Source organism: Podarcis melisellensis, assembly GCF_964234715.1.
Source record: "Podarcis melisellensis genome assembly, chromosome: 11".
Taxonomy (NCBI): domain Eukaryota; kingdom Metazoa; phylum Chordata; class Lepidosauria; order Squamata; family Lacertidae; genus Podarcis; species Podarcis melisellensis.
This window is the reverse complement of record NC_138543.1, coordinates 21354123-21362209: the sequence shown is the minus strand read 5'-3', so window position 1 is coordinate 21362209 and position 8087 is coordinate 21354123.

The following is an 8087-nucleotide window of genomic DNA, read 5'->3' as shown; positions in this document are numbered from 1 at the left end:
AGCGGGTTGAGCTAGATGGCCCTTGGGGGTCCCTTTCAACTCTGCGATTCCATGATTCTATAAGGTAAATTAATTGCTAATTTGATGTTTTCAGATGACATCTCAAGAGCATGAGTCCTCATGCCAAATTAAAATTGTGATTTATAAGAATGTTTCTGTAAATCAAGAACTGTAATTACAGGTATGCTCTCCGCCTCTGTGGAGAAAATTGCCAATGCTGGCCTTTAAATGACCTTACACAGATTAATACTTTCCTTTTACAGCTAACACAATATTGCCGCTGAGGCATAACTGTAGGTTCATAACTGTTTAAATCAGGGGTGGAGAACTGGATCCAGCCAGAGGGCTTGGTTCATGAGAAATGCAAAATTATAGCATTTTGAATTATTCTCATGCACAATTGCAACAGCTGCAATATTTGGTACATGTCCATGAGTTTATATTATTTTAAAAAGGGAAAAAAATGTGTGATCTTCACTTATCAAGACCTGGCAACTATCAGCCCTGGCTTTCATCTGAAGGCAAGAATATACATATATATATACCGTGTGTGTGTGTGTGTGTGTATGCATTTCAAAATCCAGTCACAATTTCCTCCGGTAACAGTGCTTAATGAATAAACTGAATTAAGAATTCTGGACTGATATGAACTCTAAAGCCACTGGGCTTTGTTCCTTTCCAGATCAAAACAAAAGGAGAGAAAGGACACACATAATAAAGAGTCTGGAGGCAGGAAAACTGCAAGCTGAAGGGAGTCTGCAGTTGTTCAATGACGTTTCACTACCAATCAATAACATTCAACCTTGACTTGTTTTCACTACAAAGAGGCTATTCTCTGCACAACAGTTTTGTCATTCCTCACACCGTGTAACAGACAGCATGAATTAGAATGGGGTGTTTGTGAACCTAGTGGCGTAGCATGGGGTACCGGGGCAGTTACCCTGGGAACAAAATTGTTCAGGGCACAAAAGATAACACTTGTCAAAGATAACACTTACAGTTGCTTCTGCAGCTACCAATCTAGCATTGCATATCTTTAGACGCCAGGGTAAGCCAGTCCTCGTTCCCCGGGCCTTTGGTTAATTCAACAGTCTAGTGGAGCACATGGTTCCATCTGTACATGATCAGTTTCAACCAGTGCTATGTTCTAGAAAAAGAGGCGCCATGAACACCTCCCTTGTTCTCTTATAATGGCACTGGTGCCCACCTGGGAGGTGCCAGAACTGAGTTCTGGTGAGTTCTGGATGAAAACATGCCCTGGTTTCAACTGATGTGGATGAGTACAAGCTGCTTGAAAAAGTTTGGCCAACCACCTGACCCCTTTCACTCTAGGATACTCATCCAATTGGAGAATAAAAGGTAAAAGGTAAAGGACCCCTGACAGTTAAGTCCAGTCGCAGACGACTCTGGGGTTGCAGTGCTCATCTCTCTTCACAGGCTGAGGGAGCTGGTGTTTGTCCGCAGACAGTTTTTCTGGGTCATGTGGCCAGCATGACTAAGCCGCTTCTGGCACAACGGAACACGGAAACCAGAGCAGTGCACGGAAACACCGTTTACCTTCCCACCAGAGCGACACCTATTTATCTACTTGCACTGGTGTGCTTTCAGACTGCTAGGTTGGCAGGAGCTGGGACAGAGCAACGGGAGCTCACCCCGTTGTGGGGATTCGAACCGCTGACCTTCTGATCGGCAAGCCCAAGAGGCTCAGTGGTTTAGAGAATAGCCTTTACCAAAGGTGTCATGGGCTTTGAAGACACTCAAACTCAGGACGCAAGGGAGAAACATACTAAGAGGAAGGCACGCTTGGCAAACCCTCACCATGATCAACTCCTGCCCAGAAACTTATCTCCCCACTGTGGAAGGATGTGTGGATCCAGAATTGTCCTCCACAGTCACTTATGGACTCACTGTTAAAATCGTGTTTATGGAAGACAATCTTACTTGGCTACGATCACCAAAGAAGAAGAAGAAGAAGACTCATGCTCTTGGGATCTTGCTATTAGGTTGTTGTTGGTTGCTGTTCTTTTTATTATTTTACTATGGCAGAGGATGCCTTTTGCATTTCCCTCCTCAAGCACCCATGGATGCATTCAGGACTTGAACAAGGAAATGAGGGACGAGAAAGTGCATAAAGCTCCCTCAAATTGCTTCCCCCTTCCACCATTCTAGGAGTTCCTTCCCAAAAGCCACATTCTGAGACATAAGAGAATTGTGGAATTCAACCATCTCCCCTCCTTTTGAACATGCGACATTTTGGCAGCAAGCTGAGGCTCACTTGGCAGGCCTGAGAACCAAATGTTCATTTCAGTCTTGTGACAGATGGAATACATTACACACAGGATTGTCTGCCCTGGGTACAGTATCTAACTACAGCCAGATATCAGAACAACTACGGACAGGGGAAAATTGCCAGGACAACATTTCTGTGTTGCCTTGAATGCTTTTCTTCTTAAAATGTCTGATGCACTGCTACGCATGTTTATTTGAAAGCAAGTCTCACTATCTTTAACGGGGCTCATTCCCAGTAAGTGTTTCTAGGAATGCAACCTAAGCATGTTAAGTAAGGATTCCTCCACCTGACCTTGAGCATTTATTCTGCTTTGCTTGCGCAAAGCTTTTGCAGTGGTTAGGATCACTCCAGGCCAGTGGTGGTGTTTTTGCAACATGTCATTAACACAATAACAATGCATTTGCTGTAGATTTATACTGAACCATCCATAAATCATTCCTCTTTATTAGTTGTTTTGTCATGTTTTCCCAGTATTATTGCATTACTGCTGTGTGGAGGGGCACACTTGCCCTGTACTGTTGTTGCCCTGTGCAAAGTTACAGAATTTCAGCGGGAAGCTACAGAACCTGCACATATTGGAGAGGGAACAGGATATCTGCCCTGAAACTTTTCCAGAAGCAACAGCATTGAAAATGTGAAAACAGATAAACTGCCTTAGGGTTTTTTTTCTTAAAAGTTTTTGTACTTCTGACAATCTTGTTGGTCCCTCAGGCTACCTGTTACCTTTATGGTTATATGCATTTTTATTCACCTTTTGTCCTATTTTTGTACATACTACTTGGTTGGAAATTGACATTGTAAAATTCGGAGAAGTTCAAATTTTGAAGGGCGGTTCAAAACAACAGTTTTCCTGTTGTTTCATCAAGAGTGAATTACTTTTAAATGCAAACCAAACCAAATCCCTCCTTCATCCCTATTAAGGATACACACTTGAATAATAAGTTTTCTATAACTAGATAGCATATGATTTTATAAAAGTGCCTGTAGGCTGCTCTTATCTGGGAGTACATCTCACTGAATTCATTGGGGGCCGCCGAGACCACATAACACCGGTCCTGAAATACCTTCATTGGCTCCCAGTACATTTCCGAGCACAATTCAAAGTGTTGGTTTAAAGCCCTAAATGGACTTGACCCCATAGACCTGAAAGAGTGTCTCCACCCCCATTGTTCAGCTTGGACACTGAGGCTCCAAGGGCCTTCTGGCGGTCCCCTCACTGCGAGAAGTGAGGTTGCCGGGAACCAGGCAGAGGGCCTTCTCGGTTGTGGCCCCATCCTGTGGAACACCCTCCCAGCAGATGTCAAGGAAATAAACAACTATCTGACTTTTAGAAGACATCTGATGGCAACACTTATTAGGGAAGTTTTTAATGTTTGATGTTTTATGGCTTTTTTATTGTTATTGTTGATATTCTGTTGGGAGCCGCCCAGAGTGACTGGGGAAATCCAGTCGGATGGGCAGGGTATAAATAAATAAATTATTATTATTATTATTATTCACTTGTGAGTAGGTATGCTGATCAAGGTTGTACTGTTATTATTTTTAGGAAGCTCAGCATGGGAGCAAATGCCTTATAACAACAGCAGGATATCAGCACAGTTATATTTGTCTGTCTGTCTAAGCTGCTTTGTCTCCTCTTCCTTTGTCCTTCCTCTTGGAAAGTGAGGACAACAAGTCAAGTTCCAAGCTGTGGCAAACCTGACAGAGTTGTTTGGAAACAGCATCCAATGCCGTTTACCTTCCTGCCGGAGCGATACCTATTTATCTACTTGCACTTTGACGTGCTTTCGAACTGCTAGGTTGGCAGGAGCAGGGACCGAGCAACGGGAGCTCACCCCATCGCGGGGATTCGAACCGCCAACCTTCTGATCGGCAAGTCCTAGGCTCTGTGGTTTAACCCATATCGTCACCTGCAAAATTGCCGTTGATGCATGGCTTTCCTCTGAACATCACTTGCTTTGAAGGCTTCTGGGTTTGGACAGAAAATGATGAATGATACCAGGGGGGCTGCTTAAAGTTCCTTAATGCTCAACAGCCAGCCAGAACCTTCATCAGGCAAATGACTTGGCTGACAGGCCAGAATGGCAGGCGGATACTTTCTCAATAGCTAGGAGATAGATAGATCCTCCTTGAGGGTTCTTAATGGGGGTGATGTCATCTGCTTCCTGTGTGTGAGCAGGAGCAATGAAAAACTGCAGCTTGAGTCAGAGGCAAGGAGAGGAAGGCTCCAACTCAGCAGCTGGAGCGCTCTCTGAAGATCTGATGTGGAACCAGTGGATCTGTTGTGTTCTGCATGTAGCTCTAGTTATGCTTATCTTGCACAGGGGTGAAACCAGGCTTTATCTCACTTGGGTCAGAGACCTAGTTTGGCACCCACACACACTCTGGAGACTTCACCCGGGGCAAAAAAAACCCTGGCTCAGCATTGTCCCTGGAATGCCTTGCTCCTCAGGGACATGGCGAGCATGTAAAAATGCTTCCAGTCTCAAGAAAGAAAAACCCAAGGTTTGAAAATGTGACATGGGAAGCAACCTTAAGGTTTAGGGATAACAGTGAGCTTGAGCATTTATGTGGCCATTCTAGTCTCAACTAGATAGTGAGATTTTCCAGGGTGGTAAAACAAATATGTTGCTTCTCTTGATTCTTCAGCAGGTTACATAAACTAGCATTTAATGTTGGTTTCAGATGCAAAACTGCCACCCAGAGGAACAATTACATTGTAGATTTTTTAAAAAGCAGATGCAAAGCAAGGCAGAATGGTTTCAAGAACCCATCTAGCTGGCTATAAACACCAGCACAACACATCTGCAGAAAGGAACAGATAAGATTTCTTTTAAGTGGGAGTTTCTTCCTTCCTTTAGGGAGCACTTAAACTGGTCTGGATTGAGCAGCTTGATACTAGCTATCAAGCAGTTTTATCCAGAAGAATGTTAAGCGACCGGATTTATTCAGTGCATCATGCAAAGTGTTCAGTTGGCGGGGGCGGGGGGAGCTAATTGCTACTGCAATGCCATAAAATTCCCGGTACATTATTAATAGGCATAAAGGATTTTCGAAGTCACATACCAGTAACCAACACAACCAAGAAAAGTGCTGCATCTTTGAAGGGTGTAACCAATATTCTCTTGGCTCTTAAAATGGATGGCAGGCTGTGAATAGATAACCTGATACTTCCCCTGGCTGTCAGGGACTGGCTGGATGAAGAATAGTGGTGGGAGTGTGCCGCTCAAAGGCCCCCCAGGCAGGGCTCTGGAGATGACACCTTAAGAGCCCAGAGCCTGGTGGTGGGACACTGAGGAGCTGTCAACAGAAGGGATGAGCTGGGAGCTGATAGAAGCAGGAGAGTTGAGCGATCAAGGAGGGGAGCCTTACAGGATTAGAAGCTGAGGGTCACAGCATGTGTGCAGACAGTCCCAGTCGTACTGACTCCCCCTCCTTGATCGCTTGATTTCCTAGGGCAGGGGTCAGCAAACTTTTTCAGCAGGGGGCTGGTCCACTGTCCCTCAGACCTTGTGGGGGGCTGGACTATAGTTTGGAGGGGGAAAATGAACAAATTCCTATGCCCCACAAATAACATAAAATTTACATAAAAGCACACATTCTACTCATGTAAAAACCCGCTGATTCCTGAACTGTCCGCAGGCCGGATTTAGAAGGTGATTGGGCTGAATTCGGCCCCCGAGCCTTAGTTTGCCTACCAATGGCCTAGAGCTTAATTTCAGCAATGCTTCTCTTGAGTTAAGATGGACCAGGGACATTGGTGTGGTGTTTTCTGCTAATAAAATGCTGCCAGCCCTGAGTTCACATCTGCCAGTAAACAAATGATTACAAAGAGGGCTGACAACCCACCATACCATCCTGATCACAGCCCACTGCACTAGGCCTGTGTGGGGAAGCCTCCCAGGCAGGTCCTATTAACGGGAGGCAATGGGATGGTGCCACTTTGCCAAGAACTACCACCAATACCCACTGCAGACTCATGCCAGCATACAGAACTGATGAGATGGAGAAATGGACAAAATGGTGGGTGGCGCAGTGTTGATGCAACACTTAGTTGCAGTAGAATGGTTGAACCGACAAACAGCATTGCAAAATGAACCTGCCTCATTTGCCTGCAACACCACGATACTGTGATGGAAACAATTACTTCAGCTATCATGTGTAATGCTGCTGTGAGACACATACCACAAATAGCTGTACTAGTTGAATGTACTCAAGCTATTGATTTATTTAGGATAGATCAAAATCTTCTAAGATGAAATCACATACTACCTTTTTATGATGTAGCTTGTAAATCCATTTTTCAGCATGTCTCCCATCACCTCTTTCTAAATGCCAACAACTAAATATGTCAAAATGAGATTATAACTGCTCTGAACCCAAAGAAGGATTTAAGTCATCTGGCTGCATCCTGCTGGATCTTGAGCCACTTGCAAATTTCCACTTTTCCACCATAATTAGAGAAAGGAACGCAATCATGGCAATGCAACTCATTCTAACGTTCATTGAATGTGGAGCTCACTTAAGAGGAAAAAGATCTTGTCTTAACTTGCCCCTGGCAATCTTTCGATGAAAAGCTAATAAACTGGCATTTAAAGTGGATCATCTCTGTGCCAGGTGTTGTACCTCTGGTCTGTTTTGGTTTTTTCCCCAACAATCTTTCATGTTGGTTACAGCTGACTACTGACATCATTTACAGGGAATGCTTCCCCTGCTATAGAAGGCTTGCATATGTCATCAGATTTGCTTCTGTTCATAACCTCCCCACCCCCCAATTTTGCAACAAACAAACAAACAAGGCTTGGGGGAAAATGGGGGAAAACTCTCCCCACCATTTTCTTTATTTCTTTTCCTGGGTCTTCACCTCTACTGATGCATCCACCCTGGCTCCACATCCACAAGTGGACAGGTTGTCGGAATGGGGCCCTACATACTAGGCCAAATTCACACAGTTGATTACACACATAGTGCTATATCGGACCTCGGAAGTATTCTCCCAATAACAACAGGGATAGTTCCCCATTGCAAATGCTGGAGTGACACCATTAGCGGTAGAATGAGAATGCACATTCTCTATACTTGCAAAAGTATTAGAACCACCTTTGGAGAGAATTTATGGCCACAGAATCATAGAGTTGGAAGGGTCCCCGAGTGTCATCTAATCCAATCCCCTGCAATGCAGGAATCTCAATGTGCGGTCCCCCATTGAATTTGAAACCATATTAGAGCCTGCTTAGCTTTGCAAAAAATGTGCTAGCGTTTTTTTTGCTGCACCATTTTCATTGTTGATGCCTACAGTAGGTTTAAGAATACAATTTAAAAATAATATTTAAAGTATCATTACTTGATCACTCCCATGGAACAGAATAAAGAGACCTATGTTTATTGCAACAAGAATAACATCTTTTTATTGAAAAACACAGAAAATATCTAGAGTCAAATAATGAGGTTTTTAAACAATCCAACTGCAGTAAAGGTTAGATGCTTGAATAAAAATACTGTTTCTAAGGAAAAGAGCTAAATAGCAATTATAAAAATTTGAAATGTTATTTTAAGCCATAAGCAAATATGGCTTAGCAGAGGAAATAGATATTTATACACAAGAGGTTTGCAATGCAGCCTGCACACACTGATTTCTTTCTTTAAGCATTCAGTAGAAATGCCTGCATTTAATAGTTCTAGCTTTTCTAAAAACAAACCCTTGGGAACATTTACTGCAAATGGTTAAACTGATTTAAGTAAATCAGTTTAAGTAAAAACTGATTTAAGTAAATACCATTCTTAATATACATGGAAG